This window comes from Peromyscus eremicus, chromosome 14 (assembly GCF_949786415.1).
Source record: "Peromyscus eremicus chromosome 14, PerEre_H2_v1, whole genome shotgun sequence".
In the NCBI taxonomy this organism is placed as follows: Eukaryota; Metazoa; Chordata; class Mammalia; order Rodentia; family Cricetidae; genus Peromyscus; species Peromyscus eremicus.
The window spans coordinates 5,463,027-5,489,005 of NC_081430.1; the positions used below are offsets into that span (position 1 = coordinate 5,463,027).

General features: G+C 39.8%; 1 long non-coding RNA gene across 1 annotated transcript; it reads left to right on the forward strand.

The window, feature by feature from the left end:
* Nucleotides 1-12,729: 12,729 nt before the first annotated feature.
* LOC131924225 (uncharacterized) lies at nt 12,730-25,009 on the forward strand. Its single transcript, XR_009382821.1, has 3 exons — nt 12,730-13,014; nt 23,267-23,628; nt 24,240-25,009. It is a non-coding gene; the product is annotated as an uncharacterized LOC131924225 (long non-coding RNA).
* The last annotated feature ends 970 nt before the right edge of the window (nt 25,010-25,979 follow it).

A 25,979-nucleotide genomic window follows, 5' to 3' on the forward strand; every position in this document is an offset into this window, starting at 1 on the left:
CATTTAGTTCTCTTTCTTCCTTTTCTTCTTTCTCTTTTTCCTTTCTTTCTTTCTTTCTTTCTTTCTTTCTTTCTTTCTTTCTTTCTTTCTTTCTTTCTTTTTTTATTTGTTGTTGTTGTTGTTGAAGAGAGTCTCTCACTATATAGCTCTGGCTGTCCTGATACTCACTATGTAGACCAAACTGGCCTCCAATTCATAGATCTACCTGTCTCTATCTCCCAAGTGCTGACATTAAAGGCATGCACCACCCATGCTCAGTTTAGACATTTATTTTAAACATCAATTTTTATGATATTGATATATATATATATATATATATATATATATATATATTACAAATAGGCAGTGGAGACTTCAAGCAAGTGAGAGAGAGAGAGAGAGAGCAAGGCAGAGGGGTACAGAGGGTATACCCTTCGCTACGAACCAACTGAGAATTAGATAGGGTAGGCACTATAACAGAGTTGAGTTTAGCATCATGGAATGTTGTAAATGTTTTACAGCCAGCTGTCAAGAACCCAAAAGTCCTGATTTTAGCATTGCAGATTTCCACGGAGTGAATGCTCTCATTGTCAAACAAGCTGCCAGTGGAAGCCCTTTGGGAAAACAGAGCATGGCTAAGATGGGGAGAAGTCTACTCCAGCACAGCCCCTATGTACATGGTAATGACAAGTGTATAGAGAATTTCCTTCAATTAACTTGCAGACTTGTAACTGCTTAGGTTATTCAGTTTGCTGAAGGGGCAATTAGCAAGTCTCTTCCTGAAAAGGGCTAAATTGTATTTATCAAAACAAGACAATGAAACAGTATTTTAGGAAGACTGAGTGGTGGTCTACAGTCTACAGAAGCAAGCAACTAGTGTTGCAGAATACACAAAAACATTTCCTGGCCTTCTTTCCTGATGATGAAATGATACCAGTTTTATAAATTATATTCATTCAAGGTTGAATTCTTATGCAGATTTTTAACATTTGCTAAGACCTACTACCACTATTCAAGACATTTTAAAAATGGTGGCTGTAGCTGTTTCAGGGGGTAACATGAGAACCTGAGTTCTGATCCCCAGCTTCCACATAAACTCAGGTGTGTTGACACACAGCTGTAATACCAGCACTAGGGAAGCAGAGACAAGTGGCTCCCTGGCCAGCAGGTCTAGCCAAAAACAGTGTCGCACAATGTCAGCCTTTGGTCTCCACAGTTGTGTTCATAAGCAAGCACATGCATACTCACTCACACACGCAGAATAAAAATAATCCTAACATTGAAGAAGACCCCTTAGTGCCTGTCTTTGGTTAGCCTTTTCTTCTGACGGAGGCCTTCAAAGATCCTTTCAGGAAACATTCTGATTTTCCTAACAACACCCATTTCCACATGACCAATTAAAAACAGAAAGAGGAGATGGGCAAGGGTGAGGGCAGGAGAGAAAGAGGAAGGGAGGGCTAAAACAGAGAAGGTAGTGGAGCATGCAACCAGACATGCCTTCCCTTTGGCTGAGTGGAAACAACAGCCCAGCTTGGAGAGTTTCGGGAAAGTTAAGGTTAGAAAACGTAGAAGAATTTGTTGGCTAAAGGGCAGGCAAAAAGAATACAAACTGACCCAGCTAAAGGGTACAAGCCTAAATTCATATTAAAGCGATCTACTCAAAATAATTTTGGACAACTTTGATTTATTTAAATGAATAAAAACAAAATGTTAATTTATGGACATAATTTGGTCTGCTAATTAGTCATGCAGCGCGGTGTCGCCCTTCGACAGTTTATTTCCATCAGCAGAATTAATCACAGCAGAGCAGATGTAGTGGGGACAATCCAAGGTTAAAACAAATGATACAAAATAATGAACTAGAGCCCAGGATGATAACCTGGAGAAAGTCCTGATTTAGTATTCTGCCAGAGTCCTCTGGGATTGTGCGGCCACTTTAAGTGAGCGTCTCTCCATTTCAACCAGATATCTCTGATTATAGTGATCTTTTACTGTGCATTAATTTTATCTGCCTTTGAAGGTAATGTAACTGTGATAAGAGCCAATTAGTTTTGCACCATCGAGAAACACAATGAAAGAAAACAAAGATAAAATTAACTGTCTAAATGAGACTACAAGGCAATCTCATCTTTGTGATTCTCTTGTAAGCCAGAGCACCATACGTTCAGCATCATAAACTGAAGGACGACTATAAGGATATGTGAGTTGGTTCAGATCCATGCTGTAATGAACACAGTTCTTCTAGAGTAACATTAGCCAGTAATTCAATGCTAACTTTCCACAGAACTTGAGAGCTGTATCTATGACTTACATTACAGACAGGCACAGAAGCCACGTACTGCAACGGGGAACCAACTTGTTTCTTAACTTTTCTAATCTAAGAATTTGATTGTGGGGGAAATGAGCAAGGGAGTCTTTAGATGGACATCATGTGATGTTTTCTGTCATCATCATTTCCCTGAGTGTTGGTAAATCCAGCAAGCTTCCGGTGTTTCAGTGACTGTGGTACTACCAAAAGAAAACCATTTGGCAAGGCTAAGCTTTTGCAGCACTTGGTTTTAGCTTGACCTCTGGTAAGACTTGGGTGCAAACAGTGAATCAGCAGTCTAGGTATGAGACGATGGCACACCACAACAGTAGTTGTGAGATGATAGCACATCACAATAGTTGGTTTTCTTTCTTTTTACATTAAAAAAAGATAAGTTGAATCTTAATAAAGGTTAGTTTTGAAGGTTTGGAAAATGATAATAATGTTTGTTGGTTGTTTTGGGGGCTTTTCCTTTTTTATTTTGTAATAAAATGACAAACACACACCCCACTCACACACACAAAATAATCAAAAAAAAGAAAAAAGAAAAGAAAAGGATTCTGGGGACTCAGTTCAGTTGTTGAACAAAGAATTTGGTCTTCACCAAAAAAAATTGAATTTTAAATATTGACTATTTTGACTTGATAAGAAATCTGCAATGAAAAGTAAAACAAGAAAAGGCAAACACTGATCCTGACTACGTGTAACATCTGATGGATTCTCTGTGACTATAGCTCTAGTGGATGAAGAAAAATCAAACAGATGATTGCCATGGAGAGAGTAGAATGAACAAATGGTGTTAACTCATAGAAGAAGAAATAATGAGACAAAATAAACTGAGAGGGGGAAAAATCACATAAGTGATGAAGTAACACATAACAGTATGTTAAAATATACTATTCTCTCTCATCAAGGAGGAAAAGGAAATTAATGTACAATGCTAGTTAGGAAAGGGAAAACAGATTGTTAAGAGCCTGTTTGGAAGTTCTATCAGAGGAGTGAAGGTACTTATGCACCCTTGACCATATGATGATCCTTCTTCATCAGAGAAAGTGGTCCTCTTCAATTGAGTATGTAGCATGGAGAGAAATGAGGGAGAAAAGTGTTTAAGTTAGGGTTTTATTGCTGTGAAGAGACATCATGACCAAGGCAACACTTATAAGGGAAAACATTTCATTGGGACTGGCTTACAGGTTCAGAGGTTCAGTCCATTATTGTCATCGCAGGAAGCAAGACAGCGTGCAGGCAGACTGGTGCTGGAGAAGGAGCTGAGAATTCTACATCTAGAATGGCAGGCAGCAAGAAGGGAACTGGCTTGAGCTTCTGAGACCTCAAAGCCCATCCCCACAGGGACACACTTCCTCCAACAAGGCCACACCTCCTAATAGTGCCACTTGTTATGGACCAAACATTCAAACACATGAGTCTATGGGGACCATTGCTATTCAAACCACCACAGAAGGGGACATTGGTTTATTTAGCCACATCAGCAACATCAACCCTGGCAATCAGTGAGATGACAGATGTCACAGCCAGATCACCATCACATCCAGGAAAATAGACTCTTTTATTGTTCACACAAGTGTAAACTGGTAGTTTTTTTTTTTTTAAAGTAGGTTGGGAAATATTCCTCTTTCTTTTATCCAATCATTTTAATAGTTGACTTTGTCCTATGCAAGTAGGCAAAATTATGATAAGAAAAAAGCTTTGCTAAAAGAAAATTCTAGATAGTGTTGTTTATAATAGTGAAATTGTAACAACTCCTTAAAAATACATCAATATACATTAAATAAATTGTGGGTCTAGTCACTGCCACTGTGCAACAGTTAGTTATGGTCCCCAAATATGTCTTCTGAAGAAAAAAATTTCCAAATCCAAGACACATTCCATACCAGTTAAATCATAATTTGGGGGGAATTTCAAAGCCCAAGACTGTACCAGTTAAACAATGGTGGGATGACCTATAAGCACTGTGATTTTTAAAAGACTAGTTAGGTACAATGTACAAAATCCTTTAGTAATTATTGCATGAAAGGGATATAGAGGAATAGTTATGGCCATGGAAGGATGATCATAATATAATGCTTTATTTATTCATGAGTGGGTTTGTTTTGTTTTGTATGCAACAGGTTCTCAGGCTATGGTTCAGGGTTGCCTCAAAATCATGACAATACTCCTTCTTCTGGCAGGATTACAGACTTAAGTCATCATGCCCAACTATGTTAGGCTTTATAAACAAACAAACAAACAAACAAACAAACCTACTCCAAATAGAAGACAGTGTTAGTGAGGACACAGAAACATGCTACAAAAAGATGTGCCCTTGTTGAGATCCTTACCTCAAGCCTCTGGTCACCAAAGCAGTTGGGACAAGAATGGCTTCTGAACTATGAGGTTCCAGACTCTGAGATGGCTAGAAGCCACAAAAAGCTGTCCAAGCAGAAATTAAGCTAAGTAAGTCAGAATCTTGTTTGAGTAAAACCGTAGTTTCAAGTATTAAAGAAGTCAAGCAGCCAAAGGGATGCACAAAGAAAACTCAGAGAAAACGCCATGAGAAAATGGAATTAATGAAAAACAAATCAATAGTAAAAGTGGTGGAGGAGTCAACAGGCAAGAGTGGGCAAAGATTCAGCTTGAGAGAAAAGATGACTGAACAAGACATTCGAACTGAGGAAAGGTCTAAATGAGCTCCTAGGATGTGTCCTCCATGAAGTTCTGACACCTGCAGAGTGTCTCCAGCACTTCCTTGAATCTGTAACATTCACCTGAGCCTGGTTTTTCGAGACAGGGTTTCTCTGTGTAGCCCAGGCTGTCCTGGAACTTGCTCTGTAGACCAGGCTGGTCTCAAACTCAGAGAGATCCTCCTGCCTCTGCCTCCCGAGTGCTGGGATTAAAGGCGTGCGCCACCACTGCCCAGCTCCTTCATGTTTTTAAATATGTAATTTCCTGTGTCCTGATAACATGTGCACTGTCCTGTCCTCCTTGCCTAAGGCTTTTGTCCATTTTACCAAATGGAAGCCACAGCTCTTACCATGCTCAGCTTCCTAAGGCTACACTCCCCAGGCCAGATGCTAGCCAACAGGAATTCAAACTTATAGTATCTGTGAAATCTCTTTTAGTTAAGACACGATTTGGCTTTTTTTTTTTTTATAAAGAAAATGACTTCAAGGAAATATGAGGTAGTAAAAAAAAAAATCTGTCTTTCCCTCTTTTGCTTGTCTCAAGTTTGAGTAGAAAGGACAATGTTAGAGGTAAGTTAGTAGGCTGATATTGTTTAAAAAAATATGAAAAGTAAGTTAGCTGGGTGGTGGTGGCGCATGCTTTTAATCTCAGCACTCAAGAGACAGAGGTGAACAGATTTCTGTGACTTTGAGGCCAGCCTGGTCTACACAGTGAATTCCAGGACAGCCTGGGCTACACAGAGAAAGAAACCCTGTCTTGAAAAACCAAAAACAAACAAAAAACAAAAAAAAGAAAGAAGAAAAATATATTCACTAACATTTGCTAAAAATACTGATAGTTTTAAGTTTACAGTTTTCTTTCTTTCTTTCTTTCTTTCTTTCTTTCTTTCTTTCTTTCTTTCTTTCTTTCTTTCTTTCTTTCTTTCTTTCTTGAAAGATTCTCTGTGTAGCTTTGGGGCCTTTCCTGGAACTCACTCTGTAGCCCAGGCTGGCTTCAAACTCACAAAGATCCTCCTGGTTCTGCCTCTTGAGCGCTGGGATTAAAGGCGTGCGCCATCATCACCCAGCCTTAAAATTTTCTTTGAATAAGAGTGCATTGGTGATAAAATTTCCCTATTGATGTTTAATAGAATTTTAAGAAAAGCAGATGTTTAGGATAACATGACTCAACTATTTCACATTAAATATCATCATAACTCAATGCATAAGATAATTAACCCCTAAGTTCCAGAAATAAATGAATTAACCAATGCCATATTATATTCACATTTATTTTCAGAGATTGCAAATAAAGGTGTAACTAATAAATACTTTAAAAATAAATATTTCCAAACATAAAAATACTGTATTAGAGTAAAAAGAATATTAATAAATGGAAATATGAAGCTAAGGAGGGAAAGAAAAAATATATACTTCTTGACTAAAACAGCCTTAAATATTTTAAGTAAATGTATCAAATCACTAAATTGCTCTAGCTATATTTAAAAGCACTGTTAACAGTTTTAATTTAAATATTTTAATACTGTGGAAATGGCATGCTTTGTAACTATGAAACCCATGATAAAAAATTTAAGCATTGACTGAAATTAGTAATGGGGTATATAAATTTTTCAAAACATTTTTTAGGGAGTAATAAAACAAAAAATTAAGACCCATATAATGAAATACTTTACACTCTGGTGTTTATCATTTTCATGGCTGATCCTTGTTAAAGGCATACAAAACATGAAAGATATACTGCTTACTAAATAAGTTACAGCATGATACATCACAGTTTGAAATCCAGAAGAAAGTGATAAATTTTAATACATTAATATTGTTTTCATATCAATTATTTAAATGTACTAATGAGGCCATATTATAAACATCAAGGACTGAAATATTAATAAGATTATCTATATGTGGTACAATTATGAGTGATTTTGATTTTAGTTTATCTTTTTTCTTATTTGTATACTGTAAACATGTATTATTTATAGTCTGGATAAAACTAAAATATAACTCTAAAAAGTATTTTTACCTAAGTGTCAATAACTTAGAAGAAGCAACAATGAAAACCTTGCAGAGTTTTACTTTTGGTTGTAATTCTGAAGGTTAAGCCATGACAAATGCTACCATAAAAAACCTTGCTTCTTGATCCTAAACTCAGCTATCTTTATCCGGAATCCTCAGGACATTTATTCTGAACAAGGAGTGCAGAATCAGACCCCTAATAGCAACACTACTACATCACCAGAAATATGCTGCATAAGTCTTTCTGAAAAGCGCCAATCAGCAGGAGACATATTTTACTCAGACATTTCCTTCATGGCCCTGAATTATAACTTACCTTAACTGAAAAACATACAGGCTAGAGAATACAGAAATGGGAGTCAGTTTCCATTGTACATTAAGTTTGAATTATTATTCTTCAAGGGGTTCTGAGGCTGTCCAGTGTGTATTAAATCTTGAACAAGTTTCAGATTTTGAGAACTGAACAGTAATTGGTTTGTAAAATCGGCTTAAGCATTTCCATCTGCACACATAAAATGTTGATTAATTTTCTTTCTAGCTATGTGGTGAGGCATAGCGATGCATTTTGACATTGAGCTCTTATCTGCAGTTATAGGACAGAAAAGTCATTACACTTTCCCTCTCTGTGAAGGTATTTCTTGGCAATAATACTCTACACAAAAATAGTACCAGGTGATACTTGGCTAGCAGTCAAATGGATCTTGGCTTTGTCTATAATTGTAATTTTTAAAGGACTTAGGTCTGAGCCCTGCTTGGTGGCATACACCTTTAATCCCAGCACGCAGGAGGAAGAGGCAGGAGGATCTCAGTGAGTTTGATGCCAGCCTGGTCTACAGAGTCAGTTCCAGGACAGCCAAAGATAAACAGAGAAACCCTGTCACACACACACACTAAAAAAAGGACTCAGTTCCACAAACACTTGATTGAATAGTCTGTTTATTCTAGTCCATCTCCCACAGTTTGGAAATATCCTGGCTAGAGGATCCTGATCAACCATGTCAATGCACTTCTCTTTCTCTTACCCACAGGTCCACCACTTTCCTTTAACATTTGGATAAAAAATTGCAAGGTATGTAAATAAAAATGCTATAATAAGAAAAAAGAGAGTTTTATTTATTGTAGCTAGGGGTTAAATGAAATTGAATTCAAGTGCAAACTTACATAAAAGGCAAAACTGACCATCCTGGCTTGAATCAATGCTATAAATGGCATCTCTTCCATCCTATGGCTTGTATCAGAATACTGAGGAAGGATACTAGTTGAGTTACATTTCATGTAGACACAGATGTTATTTTCCTACAAGTGGGACTAGTTAGAAATAGAAGCAGCTTAGAATAAATAGTAATGACGACCCCTGGGGCTCCTTGAGATGCAGTCTTTTGGAGGGGAGAAACTTGAATTTGCCATTAAAATATACCCTATGTACTTGGTCTATTTTCCATTTAATATGTAATGTCTTTGCCTCAAATACTGCAGAGTACTGCCTATTAATATATAAAATTCTCCGTTAAAACAGGCTTTTGTGCTAGGTTTTGCTATTCTATCCTTCGTGGTGGTACACTAAAATTGTTCAGAGATGACCTACAGAACTCTTGCCTGCTTCGTTTAGAGATCGACTATGAGTACAAGGATTCCATTCCTCCTCCTGGTGGTGTGTCAGAAACAAAACACTAGGACATCCTAATTCTAATACTAATACCAGTTGGGTGCTTGACATCTGGTGAGTTACTTAAACATCTTAATAGCAGTATCCATGCTGAGTTACTGTGAAGAACGTGAGGAGATACAGGATTTTACTGACAACTGTAACACGTAGTGTTCCCTGGAGAATGTAATTCTGATTCACCTCCTATTGGTTGAAATTTGTTGAAGATTTGCCATGATAGGAGACTCTCTATACTGATAATAGTAAAATTTCACTGCACACATGAAAACAATATTTTGATGATCAAAATCACAGGTTTGGTCCTCTTTGTGATGCCCTAATTTCCTTCTGTCACTGACAGGAAGCAGTGTGATGGAGGAAGGGGCTTATTTGGCTTTAATTTCAGCTGACTATTATTGGGGGGAAGTCAAGGCAGGAACAAAAGGAGCTAGTCATGTCACATCCACAATCAAGAGCTGAGAGACACAAATGCATCCATGCTGCCTGCTTGCTTGCCGTTGGTCTCAGCTAGCTTCCCTCATTCATATGGTTCAGGGTCCAGCCCACGAAATGGAGCTGCTCTCATTCAAGATCTGTCTTCCTACCTCAATTAACAATCAAGACAATCCCCCACAGGCATACCCACAGGCCAGCCTGATCTAGATAATTCTTCATTTGAGACTCCCTTCTCAGGTAATTCTAGGTTGTGACAAGTTGACATTTAAAATTCACTAGCACAGTAATCAAATACCTGACCTCTATGGGGCAGCGGCTTGCTGACATCTCAGCAGTCAAGAAGCAGGATAGGACAGGAGGTAGGGTAGGATACAAACCTTGGGTACCATCTCCTTTTCAAGATATACTTCCTCCAGTTAGATCCCCTCCTTCCAAAGGTCCACAGCCTCCCAAAACAGCACGGCCACCCAGGTACTGAGTGTTGAAACACATGAGCCTATGGGGGACATTTTACATCCAAACCATGGCATACTGCATTCTGTGTTGATCTACTCATGGTCAGTATACTTACCTTATTAGTCCATTCACTTAATGGCACACTTAATTATTTTATAATGTCAGTGCTACTTATCTTAAAAACTTTTAGTTGCTGTGTATCTTAGGTAGTAGAATGCTGTCATATCAAATAAAATAGCAAGTCACAAAGAACTTAAAAGTATTTTACAAATATGATTTGCCTTGACTAAAAGTCTTCAAGTAAGTGATGAAAAAAATTCTCTGTCATGGATAGATTTGCTTTTGGGGAAGATCAAATTAATGAAGGCTTACAGCCAGGGAAAATTTCTTAACAAAATCCCCCCTGCACATGCAGGATTAAGCACAAAGCAATTAATGGAAATTAAGTGTCACTCATTTGTGAGAGGAAAAAGTATGATCTAATCATTTGAATGTTGTTATGACCCTTGTTTCCCCAGGCAATGACAACTTAGGAAGCCACCAAGCATAAGCAATAATTATATCAGTGGTCTGGCTAATTCTTTTGCAGAATTTTTCCTGGGATACAAAGTCTCTTTTGCTGGTGGAGCAATCATAAAAAGCAATAGGTCAAATCATTTTCCTATGCAATATTATTCTAGCAACTTCCACGTACATATCAGAAAGGCAAGTAAATATAAAGAACAACTATTGGTTTTCTTTATCACCTTCTATCTTTGAAGAATTCATAATGACAGCATACCTTCACTGAATAAAGCACAGACTCAGGAAACAGAAGGGAAATTTACAAGCACTTTTCATGTTGGGAAGGTTCTAGCCCAGCTCCCCTGGAACTGCTACCCCAAAGAGATAAAATCTCAATGTAGTAAAATCTCTATTTAGCAGTTTGGCATCACCATGGAAACCTCTCCCCCTCAGTGACATAATGAGATGGTAATGCAAACAGCTGCCACATAATGAACCTAGGCACAAACAGAGGCCGAGCTACTCATGCCAAAAAGTGAATGGCAGGAGGGTCAAATAGATGGGGGCAGGCATGATCAATGAGTAACAAGAACGCCCACCAGTGGGTGTTATGGGAAGGGGCGGACAGAACTGCCTAAAACTGTAATATTGAAACTCCCAAGAGTTTGATTATTGCAAATTTCGATACTGAATCTGTGACATTCCCGTGTAGAGCCAATGGGGTGTACAATAAGAGTTTGTATTATCTAGGTTCAACCTAATATTTCACATGACTAACACTTCATACTCAAAATGTGTGGCTTGGCAGATTCGGATTCTTTCTTCTACTGGGTCTCAAGGAACAAGTGTAAGATAAGAGCAGTGTTAGGATGCCAGGAGGGTAGTTCCATTTTCAGAGAATGAAAGGATGTGATGCCTTCCTTTAAAGCACTCCCAAGTGGGTAGAAATTGCACCCTTCCCTTCAAGGATGATCTGAGTCCACAGATTGGAACTGGCTGATAGACTTGCATGCACAGAGCAAGAGAGACAATTAAAAACTGTCTTGCAGAGAAATCCACATTAAAAGACATGAATTCAGAAAGACTGGGCCAAGAGAAAGAAACAAGGCTTAGTATGAGGGAATCCGAGAAGTAACAAGGAAACTAGAATATGACAACATGGAATTTATATATGCATATGTGTGTATCAACTTTATATATCATTTATATGACAGTTGAATTTAACTTGAATATGTTTATCATATGTGCATACAGCATAGGTCCCACACATATACACAGACTTAGTCTAAATTCTCCCTATTTTGGTTTGACTCTTGAACTCCCTCAGAGGCATACAAGTTCAAGGAGTACACGAAAGCCCACCAGTTTTATAGAAAGTGACAGGAAGAGCTGCCTAAAATTGCTGCCAGCCTGGGGTGCTTTTGTGAAGTGGTGAGAGTGTAAGGAGACAAGGCCTACGGGGATGGAACTAGGTCACTGGAAGTATACCCGAGGAGGGACACTGGGACCCAGGGCTCTCCTTTCTCTCTTTGCTTCCTAGCCACCAAGAGGTGGGCAGTGGTCCTCTGCCACATGCTCCCACTGCCATGCTCTGACTTTTCAGATTCCTGAAAGCAGCAGAGCCAACTACCATGGACTGAAGCTTTTGAAAAGATGAGCCCAAATAAAGTTTCATTCATTGTGTTGACATTTAACAGGGATTTCATCACTGTGATGGAGTGTGAACCCCCCCTTTCAGGAGAGCGTCACTTCTGCAAAATGAAGGCTTTTGTGAGCTTAGGGAGCCCAGGATTGTGACAAAGCTAGTCATCCAAAAGTAAGCAGAGAATTATCCTACCCTAGATTTCATCCATAGAGAAAGTGAACTTCTGTCCCAGAGGAAATACTTCAAAGAATAGCAGTAGCAAATACAAATATTTTTATCACTACATTATATAAGTGATGCTTGTTTGATATAAAAGTTTTACCTTGTGATTGCTGTGTACATATACACACAAGGAGAAAGCTTATATGTATACACAAAGGAGAAACAATATGAAGGAATAGTAAATTTTGGTTTATGTGAAGCAGGACTACTGAAGCTTTTGAAAACATGTTGATAAAAATCATTCTTTTTTTAATATATAACTTATTTTTACTTTATGTTCACTGGTGCCCACATGTATATCTACATGTATATCTGTGTGAAGGTGTCAGAAGCCCTGAAATTGGAGTTACATACAGGTGTGAGCTGCCATGTGGGTGCTAGAAATTGAACCCAGGTCCTCTGAAAGAGCAGCCAGGGATCTTAACCACAATCATCTCTCCAGCCCCTCAAAAGCATTCTTATCCCACACATCTATGCATCTTTTCAATAACTTAGCAAGACTTTAATAAATACCTATTGGGCTAGGCATTGTTATGCCTAGTGGAAGGGTGAGTCAGTAGAGCAGCAAACAGAAGAGATATGTGCTCTAGCCTCCTGGATCTCACCATCAAAAGAGTCAGTAGAGCAGCAAACAGAAGAGATATGTGCTCTAGCCTCCTGGATCTCACCATCAAAAGGATTGAGATGGGAGATGCTAAATACTCTTCCATGAAGCTTGGCTATGAAAGTGAACAGTGAAAGTGGTTGAAGGGAGGAGCCAACTAAATGGTTCATTGAATGAGATCATAAAGACTTGATCACCTTCAGAGCCCATGAGAAAAGAGCAGATAGAGAGAGAGGTTAAAAAAATACAGAAGGTCTTGTTGAGCTATGTTGATGAGACTTATGTTACAGCAAACTTCCTGTTCCCCTGGCTTTAAGATCTTTGCCCCCTCTTCTACAATGACCTCTGAGCCTTTGCAGGAGCTGTGCTGTAGATGGATCAGGTGGGAAAAAGCAACCATGAGAACATCATTGGAAGTGACAACATGGGAGGGGAAAGCTCTCCCGACCTCAAGCCTAAACAACCCTCAATCCCACGGCAACTCGGGACTGCTGAGAGCAGGTGAGACAGTCTTTCGCAGGGAAGAGCCCTCCAACTGGCTATCCAACGCCAGTGTATATACACACAGGTAACATACAGGTATAGCAGGCTTTGTTTACGTATTTATGAATATATACACATTTATATATGAGTATATGTGTGTCTATGTATGCATGTGTGTGTGTACAACAACAATCAAAAGAAAAAGAGGCCATAAATTTTAGAGAGAGTGGTTATGTGTGCATGGGAAGAGTTGGAGGAAGGAGAGAGAAGGTGGGAAGTGACGTCATTATACTAAACTTTTAAAAACTAAAAGTGTGTTATTTAAAACAGACAGAAGGGCTGGAGAGATAGCTCAGTGATTAAGAACATGTACTACTGGTGGGGACTAATGAACTTTAGACCAACAGCTGTGGAGCCTGTATGGGGCTGGACTAGGCTCTCTGCATATGGGAGTCAGTTGTGTAGCTTGGTCTGTTTAAGGGGCCCCTGGCAGTAGGATCAGGATCTATCCCTGGTGCATGAGCTGGCTTTTTGGAGCCCAGTGCCTATGGTGGGACACCTTGCACAGCCTTGATGCAGGGGGAGGTGCTTGCACCTGCTTCAACTGAATGTACCAGGCTTTGCTGACTCCCCATGGAAGGCCTTAGCTTTTTGGAGGAGTGAATCGAGGATGGATTGGGTGGAGGGAAAGCTGGAGGAGAGGGAGTGAGAGGAGGGAGGAGAGGGGGATCTGTGGTTGGTGTGTGAAATGAATAAAAAAATCTCTTGATTAAAAAAAAAAAGTACATGTACTGATCTTGCAGAGGACCCAAGTTCCTACCACCCACATCACATCAGTCGTCTGAAACTACATGTATGTCCGGCTCCAGGGGGATCTGCACCTGCACTCACATGCATGCATGCATGTGCGTGTGTGCGCACACACACATACACACTTAAAACAATGAAAATTTTAAAACAGGTAAAAGAAGAAATGGTAAAGCAATATAAGAAGACCAGGACATGCTACTGCTAATTCTTTCACACACATTAAGGGGTGGATAATGGAGTAAATATAGTTCTCCTGCTTGCTAGTGTTTTCCTACAGATTCCTACAGAAGCTGAGACCACCTGCTGGAAGGACTGGAAATCAGGATTCCCAGGAACTTTTAGGAAAGAGCAGTAAAAGTTTGCAATAGTCTGTTAAGAAGTATGCAGAGCACCTCAGTTGTTTAAATTCCTACCATAATACCTCAGACCCGAAACCTGGAACAAATGACTTCAAATCCTAAAGACCTTCACTGTTAAAATAAGGCTAGTGATAGTATGTGTCATGTGGCCATTGCAAAGGAAGATTAAGGGCTGGAGAGATGGCTCAGTGGTTAAAAGCACTGGCTGCTCTTCCAGAGGTCCTGAATTCAATTCCCAGAAACCACATAGTGGCTCACAACTATCTATAATGGGATCTGATGCCCTCTTCTGGCATAAAGGTGTACATGCAGACAGCGCACTCACATACATAACATAAATAAATCTAAAAAAAAAACAAACCTTTAAAAAAGAAAAGAAAGATTAAATAAGACAATGCTTAATAAATGTCTATAATAATGATTCTTTTATAAAGATTATTATTTATAATGACTTACATAAAAAGACTGGCAGGTTACAAAGCTTTGGGCATAATGTATATAAATACCAGACATTTTTATGGTGGAAGTAATGATTCAGTAACATGCTTGTGGGAGCATAGCATCTGCTTTCAGACCATCAACAGCTTTTAAAAAAGCTGGGTGTAGAAACACACATCTATAATCCCAATGTTGGAGAGGTAGAGACAGAAGGATCCTGGAGGCTTGCTCCAAAACAATATAGTCAATAGATGAGCTCCAACTACAGTGAGAGACTCTGCTTCAAAAAACAAAATGGAGAGTGATAGAAAATAGACACCCAACATCCACCTCCAGCCCCCAGAAGAACATACACATGCACAAGCACATACACACACATACACACACACACACACACACACACACACACACACAAAATAAAAAGCAAATTTAAATATTTTTAAACAAAAAACAGTACTGACTTATGCTGTGGGATGTATGGCAAATGTGTTGCTAATTAATCAATAAAACACTGATTGGCCGTTGGCTAGGCAGGAAGTATAGGCGGGGCAAGGAGGAGAATAAAGCTGGGAAGTGGAAGGCTGAGTCAGAGAGACACTGCCAGCCGCCACGATGGCAAACAGCATGGGAAGATACCAGTAAGCCACGAACCATGTGGCAAGGTATAGATTAAAGGAAATGGATTAATTTAAGCTATAAGAACAGTTAGCAAGAAGCCTGCCACGGCCATACAGTTTGTAACTAATATAAGTCTCTGTGTTTACTTGGTCGGGTCTGAGAGGCTGTGGGACTGGCAGGTGAGAAAGATTTGTACTGACTGTGGGCCAGGCAGGAAAACTCTAGCTACAGACTTACCAAATGAGACAGTTGGAATGGGCTTATGCTGTACAGTCAGGCAATAGTTTGCAGCTGTGGTTTTAACTAGAAGAGTAGCAATAGACAAACTGTGAAATTGGTACAGAGCTGGGAGTCTTCAGTCATGAATGATCAAAGACCCTTTAGAGGTGCTGCTGAGAGAGTTGTTATTCACTGTGAGATTTCATAGAGAATAAGGGTAGTGGACAGTTGGATGACAGTGGCGGTATTAAGATACAGCTAACATCCCTAAGAGGAAGGGAACCAGAAAGGGAGCTGGAGCCCCCTAAGAATTGGAGAGCAAGGGTGGTTTAAGATAGTGTGTAGCAAATCCTCCTAAGAATCCCAGGAGGGCTGTCCATCCAGAGGCAGTGTGCTCAGGCAACAGCCAAGAAAGGCTGAAAACTCCAAATGTCAACAAAACCTACCTACCAGGCCTAATTCTCCTTTGTAGACTTCCTCTGGTGCCCTGCCTGCCCACTGTTTTGCAGGCTTCCTCAGATGGTTTCTGGGTTTTCTCCTTGGCCATTCAACACTGCATTTCAGCCTTTTCCAATTGTCCAAGCTTTATACCCTACTGCAAGTGTCCTACTCTAGAATCCTTGTCTAGCCATTACCCTGCCTTGAGGTGCTGGTCTAACTCTTCATACTAGTTCTTAGACATTTTTGTACAATGATTTTTCATCATATTTGCCCTCTTCCACCAACTCCTCCCAGATCCACCCCTACTTCCCCACACACCCAACTCTGCATCCTCTCTCTTTTCTTTTTAAACCCAGCATGTACAGGTGTGCTGCCCATATGCTCTTGGGAATATGTCCTTCCCCCTAGAGTGCTCCAACCCACCAGCGTCTCACCCTTGTGGAAAACTAGTCTTCCTCTCTCAGTAGCGAAAGCTGTAGGTGGGAACTTGATGCCCACCTCTGCTCTCCATGTTGGCATTTGTCTAGCTTGAGCTCACTTTTGCAGTGCTTCTGCCTGCTGTCTGAGTGCTGTGAAGTTACATGTTCAACTGACCTGCCGTGCCCAGAAAACACTGTGTCCTGTGATCATCCTCTGCCTCCAGCTCTTACAATCTTTCTGCACCCTCTTCTAAAATGATGCCTGAGCCTTTGAAAGAAAGCATATGATATAGATGTCCCACTTGAGGATGAGCATTTTATACACTCTTGTTCTCTGTCCCTTTGTCAGTTGTGAGTTTCTGTGTTAATTGCCATTTACTGCAAAAATAAGCTCCTCTGATGCAGTTGTATAGATGCACTGATCTGTGAGTATAATACATCATTAGGAGTTGGCTTAATACTGTGCCCGTTTAGCAGAGTAATAAGAGGAGGTTCTTCCCTAGGGCCTATGACCTGCCTAGTCACAAATTCTTGGCCCCAAAACTGGTACCAGATATGGTGTTCAGCTTGGAGAGAGTTCTTTAAGTCTAATCAATAAGTGGTTAGTTATTCCTGCAATGTTCAGGAATTCCGCTATTGCACTAGAAGGCATGTCTTCCCAAGCAGGTCACTGTTGTAGCTTGCAAAGTCCACAGCAAGGCAAGCTTAGCCATTACTTCTCTCCTCTGGTAGCATGCATACCACTTTCCAATACTATGAAAGCTAGCCAGTCAGTTGAAGCTTCTAGGTGAGTATCAAGCTTGATTTCTCTGTGTTCTGGGATACAAGTATGTGATGTCTTCAGCAACAGGGTCTTATCATCAAGTCTGGAGGGTAACAAAGGACACTGACAATAGCCTATAGTTTTTGGAGGAATCTAGAGGCCCTCAATAGCCAACAACTCCAAAAGAGGTAACCAATTCCTGATATTGGTCTAGTTATGTGTGAGCCTGTTGTATCTAGTAGGGGTATTGTTGTCTCATTATAGGGTAACTCCATTTATGCTCTTTATGTACGTATATCTTTTAAGACATTTCTACAGCAATACATTTCCATATGCCTTTTTAGAAATGTCTTCAGTGTTAGTTATCCCTACTTGTAATTCCTGCTTTACCCTGTCCTTCCAGGTCCCATCTCATTTATCCCTCTCATTCTATCATTCCCCTTTAACCTTTTATAGTAGTGTGTTCTGTCTCCCTTCACAGAAGTCCCACATTCACAGACCCTTCCTAACTTCTTGACCTCTATAAATATTCAAATGGAATATTCTCTATCTATTCATCAGTTGATGGGCATCTAGACTATTTCCATTTTCTGTATATTATGAATAGAGCAGCAATGGACATGGATATGGCTCTTTGGATGTATACCTAAGAGTGATATGGCTTGATTTTATGATAGATCTGTTTTCAACTTTTTGAGAAATCTTCTCATTGATTTCCATAATGACTACAACATCCCAGCAGCAGTGGGTACATGTTCCCCTTTCCTGCATCCTTGACAACATCTGGGTAAGATGCAATCTCAAAGTGGTTTTAAGCTGCATTTTCATGTCTAAGAATGCTGAACATTTTTGAAAGTGTTTCTCAGCCACTTCTGTTTCCTGTTGAGTACTTTCAGTTTAGTTCCATACCCCATTTTTGAATTGGGTTGTTTGTCTTTCTGATGGGGTAGAATTTTTTTAGGGTTTTTTGTTTTGTTTTGTTTTTGTTTTTGTTTTTTTTTTTTTTTGTGTGTGTGTGTGTGTGTGTATTCTAGGTACTAATCCTCTGAGGGATGTATTGCTGGTAAATTTTTTTTTCTCATTCTGTAGGATGCCTCTTCATTCAAATGATGGTGCCCTTTGTTGTACGGAGCTTTTTAGTGTTCCTTTTACATAGAGGAGGGCGTAGGAACAGGACAAGTCCAATCATGCAACTTACAAACAAAAGCTTCCTAGGAGTTTGACACATTAGCCAGGCTCTTTGAGATTCTAATTGAACCACATATTTATGAAATACAGAACAATACGAATAAGAAAAACTAGTGTGCAGGACGCTATGTGCCAGGCACTGTGCACAACATAATCTTATTTCTCATTCAAAGATACTCTATTTTTATCCTTCATTTAAAGAAATCCTATTTTTAAGGTAAAGTTTAAATCCTTTATGCATTTGTTTCTCCTGCTGATACTAAAACTGAAAAAATTCTAAAATGAAAAGTTTTCGTGATAGATGTTTGTTGTCACTACTGGGGCATCCCCCCACATACACACAACACACACACACACACACACACACACACACACACACACACACACACAAGACCATAATGTCCATGGGTCACTAAAAGGTGCAGAGAAAAAGCACTCAGGGAACAGCATCTTCTTGTTGCAGGTGACCAACCACTCATACAGTGGGAGTCTATTGGCTGGGATAGGTTAGCACGTTACTTCCTATTGGACAGTGAGTGCTCATATCACCAGGGTCTATGTACAGAACAAGCACATAAAAGGAGACTCGTCAGGCAGCCAGACTCTCCAGCAGGCCAGCTACTATCTACTCAGACTACTTCAGAATCCAATGTTGTGACTTCTGGGAATACTCAGGAGCATGGCATGCCATGCTTCTTATTTAGAAGTGCAATGTGGTGGTGCACACCTTGAGGCAGGTGAGTTTGAGGCCAGCCTGATCTACAGAGCTAGCTCTAGGACAGCCAGGGCTACAGAGAGAAACCCTGTCTCAAAAAACTGAAACGAAAAAACAAACAACAACAACAAAAATCTTAAAAGCACAGTATGTCAGGTAGGCTGGCCGCCAGGTCGTACCTGTGTTTTCTTCTTCACGGGCTAAAGAGTTATCTTCTCGCATATTCTATTTTTAAATCCCTTATAAAAATAAACCAGTACACAGCATACAAATGTGTTTGGATGTGAGTGTGTGAGGAAGCATTGTTTGGAATGGTGCAGCACAACTGTGTCTCTGCCATCTAAACTCTAACTATGGCTATCTATATAAAAAGATACAAAGAAACAGGTCATTCTCGTTTCGGTTCGTTTGTAGAACTGTTTTCCTTCAATCAAATCTATATCCTAAACAGTCTCAAAAAAATGAAGAGTTCCGAACAGGCTCAATATTTGTGAACATTACACATTCAAGGAGGAATCATTCAGACTGAATTCTCCTCTGCATGATGGAAGCCAGCTTTGACAGAGAACTATTGCCATGCTTAAGCGGATTACATTCTTCAAAAAAATTATGGCTAAAACATTCATCTTTATCTGTTCTCTTCTGCTTTATCCTATCGAGTTGATGAAACCAAGAATGATAAGATACACGGAAAACCTGTACCTCGAGCCATGATTTTATTCTGAAAACCAAACCTATTTTTAACAGATCCTGAGAGCCAGGAACTAATTTTTACACAAAATTATGCATTCATGAAAAAACTGTGAATGAATCTGTTGCCTGTTTAAAGAGCCTAAGTGGTGGAGTAAACTGCCACCTAGAGTCGAGACTGGAATTGGGCTCAAAACAAAGCATCAAGGCCAACCGTCAGCCTGTCAGCCTACACATCTCATACTTAATGTGTACACACAAGCCCTTCACTGTGGAGTCCATTTGTCCTTTATCCAGAGAAGCTATGTCTCTACAGGTTTGAAGTTCTACCAAAAAGTAGGAGACATATTGGATTATAAGAATCAAAATAATCTCTGGGGAAGTCTTTAAATATTTTAGCAAACGAAGACACTACACCAAAGGTCAAGTTATTTAGAATGTTTCATGTTATAAGTCATGTTATGAATACCCCACTCCTCCAGCCATAGCCTGTTGGTTTTGCTGTTTCTTACACTCACACACCAGGGCCGGAGGCTTCTCTGCCATGATAGGACCACTGCCTAAACCTGAACGAACTAAGTGGTGAGGTCTGGGCAGTTGATACCTAGGTTTCTCTATAACCATACCTTTAGCTAAACCCCTGAAATTAACAGAGTGGCCAGAACAAAACCCACACGGCTTAACAAACAGTGAACAGCCTCATTTCCACCCAGTTTTTTTTTTTTTTTTTTTTTTTTTTTAACCACATCACAGTGTGGAAATCTTCCTGCCTCTTACCTCCCACATGTCTCGTGGGTCCCACCTCACCTTTCTCTGGGCATATGGTGATTTGGTTTCAAGATCAAGAGTATCTGAGCTGAGGATTTAGAAGTTAGCTACTTCCTGCCGCTTTGATTACAGAATGCTGAGGTGCGTGTGTGCTGCCTGAACAACCTTTTGCTCTGGCCCTGCACCTGGCTGATCTGCAAAGCAGCCCGTGAGAGGAAAACCTCTGTTGACCCTTTTCTGCCTCCTAGGATGACCTCACCTTCCTCAAGGACTTGACTACTTCCTCATTCTCATGCTCTCCACCCACCCTCATTAGGCCCATCCTCTCCCATAAAACTCTCTCACATTTTCCCCCTCATCTCCATTATTATCTTCACAGACCAATGGCCAGTTGCCCGAGGACGAATTAGGCTTAACCTGGGTTTTTCTCTCCTCTGTTTTAGTTAGGATACAAAATAATGGACTTAATTATGGGAATGTCACACTTGTAAATCGCTGTAGTCTGTACTTACTCATCCTCCTTACCCTGTCTTGTCTCCCCTCGGCTCTGGTCCTCCCTCCCCCACCTCAGATAGCCCCTCCCTCACCTCAGATAGCCCCTCCCCCTTCTCACGTCATCTGTTTAAATCTATATTCTCCGCTTGAGAAGATACACAGTAAGTCTTTCTTTTACAGCCGGCCTCCATTTCTCTTAACTTTCCCCAAGCACACTTCCATTGTGTTCATCTTCTGTGAGACTCCTGTATCCCAACTGCCTCCAAACTCAGCAGAACAGAGAAGCGAAGCAGGCTTCCTCCTTATCCCTAGACGTTTCTGCATGGCTAGGCTGCATTCATTCACTCCTTATACTTTGATAGTGTGCCTCATTCATTAAATCAGCTTGCCTAAAAGTGCCTCTTCATTCCCTCTTCACTGAGCTGGTTTTGTCTGTCTTACAGGATCTCATTCCCCCTGCAAACTCCCTTACCCCACACCCCCACACCCCACCCCCGCTTACCCCATTGCCTTTTAGGCACCATAGCTAATCCGAATAGCTTCCTGCCATTTAAGATGGACTATTACAAGCTGGCATGGATACTTCCTGTGTGCGAGGCAGTATTCCACACACTTACAGTTCTGTATCACTTCATCTTTTTGTTTTAATTCCCTGAGCAAGACATCATTCTTGTTTCTATCTTACAAAGAAACCTGTGCACAGAGTTTGAGTGATTTCCCAAAGGAGCACAGTCAGTGAGCAATGAGGTTGGAATTTGAACTCACAAATCCTCCATAACCGACCAGGTGCCAAGCAAGCCGTCTCCAGGCCTCTACAGTCATCCTAACAATTCTTTTCAGCCATAAATCTCAAAACAAAATGAAACCAGAAACAAAACAAAACAAAACAAGCAAACCTACATCTAGGATGCTTTGCAAGGATTCTAGAAAGTCATCCCTACCAAGGCTGCCACAGTAACAAAGCATGGAGCACACAGGCAGCAGCATTATAAAGCTGAAAGATCCAGGAAGGCTGTGGATTAGACAATCTGGGACTTCAGGGCTGGGGAGATGCAATCAGCAAAGAAAGTCAGCCAGCCTAACCAGTGGGCTCCCAAGCAATGAGAGACCCTGTCTCAAAATACTAGGTGGATGGTTCTTGACGAATATCACTTAAGGTTGATTTTCTGTCCTCCACACATATGTATGTGAATTTACAAACCAAAGCAGAGAAAGAGAGACAGAGACAGAGACAGAGACTGAGAGAGACAGAGAGAGACAGAGAGACAGAGGGAGAGAGAGACAGAGAGAGGGAGTAAATGAACCTGGGATTGAATCCCAGGTTCTTGCACTTGGGTGTGGGGTGGTTACTGACCTCCTGAGTTTGTTTTTCTTCCTCTAACCAGTGTCGTGATTCAAATTCAAGGTTGAATCTTTTCCTTTTTTAAGATTTATTTTTCTTTCTATTCCCAATTACTATGCCTTTTTCAACCCCATTCTGCCTTTTGGTTGACTGCCCTTTGAACCAATAAAGATGCTAAACTCTGGGCCTTACCTTTTCCCTGTTTAATTTCTCCCAGCTTCTCATTCTGGTAATTCCTGACCCTTGATAACATCTACTAATCATTAGACTAATTTTTTGTTAGAACTTATAAGAAGTAAGCAAATATGTAGAGATCAAAAGCTATTTTCTATAGGAAGTAGGTGATAAATAAATAAATTACATGTCAATACAGCATGATTAAATGAAATCTTCAGTCTTCATAAAATCATACCAATAAGACAATTGTGCAGTCTATACATAAGGGAAAGTAAGGAAAATACACACTTACATTCTACCACATTTCAATTAAGGATTTATAAATTAGCATGTAAGTATGTTCATGGATATATCTATTATCAGTCATGAATTTAAAGATTTGATGGAATAAAAAAATCAAAAGCTTAGCCTAGTGCTGGCACATGGTTAATGTTCTATAAATATCATGTACCATTCTCATTCCTACACTATAGGTGTGCCTATGACTGGACTATTAAAAATGTGACTCAGAGGGCTGGAGAGTTGGGCCGGCAGTCAAGAGTGTGTACTGCTCTGATAGAGAGCCTGAGTTTGGTTTCCAGAGCTCCTGTCAGGAGGCTTACAACAGCCTGTGTAACATCCAGCTCTACGGCATCTGATGCCTTCTTCTGGACTCACAGGCACCTGCACTCACACACACACACACACACACACACACACACACACACGTTTATAAATGATTAAAAATAAAGTTAAAATATTTTTAAATGTGACTGTCTTGTACATAATAATAATAATACAAAAAAGGACATGCCCACCAACTCTCTGCTTTCCTGTTGATCTTTCCAGATACCACCACTGTTACCATTGACATCTGAGTTTGAAAGAGGACAATACGGTACCTTTATGCTTCTTCTTCCCAGTGTTGTGAACTTTCAAAGTTTCCTGTCTTCTGTGAAGTTCTTCTCATGGGACCATCATACCTTTTCCATCCACTTCAGGCTGAGATCATTAAAGAGACATCAGTAAAAATTCCTTTCACGCTCGAGGAAGAGAACAATTACCCTCTTCAAGCCTGAAGATTTAAAAACCATGTTGTCTTTCATCAGCATGGTTCACAAGAAAGTTGTGCTGATACTTCATACTTGAAAGGGGCTTGATGTTTTCAGAGCAACTCTAAGTATCAATTAGATGACATCTCTGTGAAGCAGGTCAGTACTTTCATCTTTAAGAGTGGGTAAACAGGACACAGAGGAATAAAATGATAATATGCCTTACGTCATGTGCTAGCTCCTATTTGAACTGACTTCCTGCCTGATAGCCCCAGCTACAACAAACAAAATATCAAAATACTAATCTGTATATTGTTATATACTGGTGAGTCATCAGGGCATCCTGTGCCTCATACATCTGAACTTCTCATTTCATGTTCTGACTGCCTAAGTGACTTTCCTTCCCAGCCCCTTATTTTTCTAGCTAACTTTTACTCCTACAATATAACTGGACTCATAAACAGCTGCCTCTGAGAAGGCTCGCCTCAAGTTGCTGTCTCATTTGGGCTCTCCCATTTATTGTTCACATTGCCTCCTGGATCTCACAACATATTGTGGCACTAAATGGGCTCTATTGTAATATTGGGCAAACCAGGATTGCTATCTCTCTGTATTCCCCAGCACAATGCCTAGCACATGACATTGACTCCACAAATATTTTTCAACTAAGAATGTAAAAATGATATATACATCAGTCAGGAGAGAATATACTATAATATTAAACAGCCTAAACTTATTTCTCAATGTAATGGTGTCTTCATTGTCAGTAGGAGACACCTCTAGGAGTGCCCGTGAGGGCTTTCCCGAAGAAGTTGTGATGAGAGAAGAAAACCCACTTGGAGGACTGATGTCCCAGACCAAAGGAGCGAGCAAGCTGAGTGCCGTGGCTCATCTCGCTTGGCTTCCTGACTGTAGAAGCCATGTGACCAGCCGCCTCACGCTCCATGCCACGCCTTCCCTGCCATGATGGACTGTACCCCCTCAGACCACGGGCCAAGACTGATCTTTCTTAACCTGCCTTAGTCAGGAGTTCTGTCACAGTGGTGGGAAAAGGGACCAAAGTGTGCACTTACTGTACACGCCCACACAGGTCAGAAAGGAGGGACTCCGTGGTGTGGGCTGACAAAGTTTCACAGTAATAGAGACAGCAAGCAAAACAAGGACTCCTATCACTTCAGGATACACATAGTACATACAAAGAAGTACAAACACCTGGACAAGCTGACTTGATGATCATCAGATTCTGGGTTATTGCACAACAGGTCCTCAGTCAGTAACTAATGGTATGGGGAATTAAGGGGCAGTGTACAATGTTACAGCAAAAAGGTTATAGGAAATGCTACACAGGGTCTCTTAGTACTAGACAAACGTGCTAGAAGCTCTAGTTTTGAAGGACTATCAGATATGAAAGGAAGGGCAGAACCCCAATAGTGAAATGAGTAACACTGTGAGGGTAGAAACAGGCTGCACTCACACAAACAGCTTTCCCAGTCCTAGTGGACACTCTAGCTAGTCCTGTAGTTGACTTCAGAGTTCAACCCCCAGATGCCTTTTGCTGGATTTTCCTGTCCTTATGAGAATAGGCCAAGGTTTCAGCAATAAGGATCACAAAGAAAAATATTTTCTATTAATGATTAGAAATCTTAATTTACACTCATGTTTTAAATAAATTTTATTCATCTTTTCCTTGAGTTATTGTGCAATTTAATGTTTCACATTTAGATACCAGATGTATTTAAGGATCTCTTTTGTATGGATGAAGTATGAGTCTAATCTTGTCTTTCTTCTCAAAGTCTAAAATTTGAATATATTTTCTTAAAAATCCATCATTTGTTCTACTTATTTAAGTTGGTATGGTTCTCATTTCCTATGTTCTATATGTACTTGGATCTATTTCTGGATCTGACATTCAGTTCCAGTGGTCTCGCTATTCATGCATCTACACTGCATTTTTTAATTATGGAAGTTTTATGGTATAATTATATCATGTAAAGCTAGCCTCAACTCATTAGATTTTCTTTATTTAGAATACTTAACATTCTTCCATATGAACTTTATGATTAATCTGTCTTCATCAAACAATTTCAGATTATATTTATTGAAATCATATTACATTAAATATTAGTTTTAAAGAAATTTGTGGGTTTTTTGTTTTAAGTTTTTCTTTCCAAAAACAAGGAATGTCTTTCAACTGTTTCAGGTCTACTTTCTGAATATAAGAACACTTTAAACACTTTTCCTTAAGTAAATTTAGCACACTTTTCCCTTAAGATTTCCAAATATTTCATTTCTTAAATTATATAACTTAAGTGGTTGTTGTTTCTATCTGTGCAAAATATTGATTTTTAGGTTAATCAAATGTCTATTTCCTTATTTTTAGATTTTGTACTAGCCTTAGCATTATCTTGGGTTTTAGATTACCAACATAGTGTTTGTAATTGAATAATTTCATTCTTTTCCAATTTTTATACTTCTTATTTTCTCCTTTTTGATAGGATTAGCTAAAATCT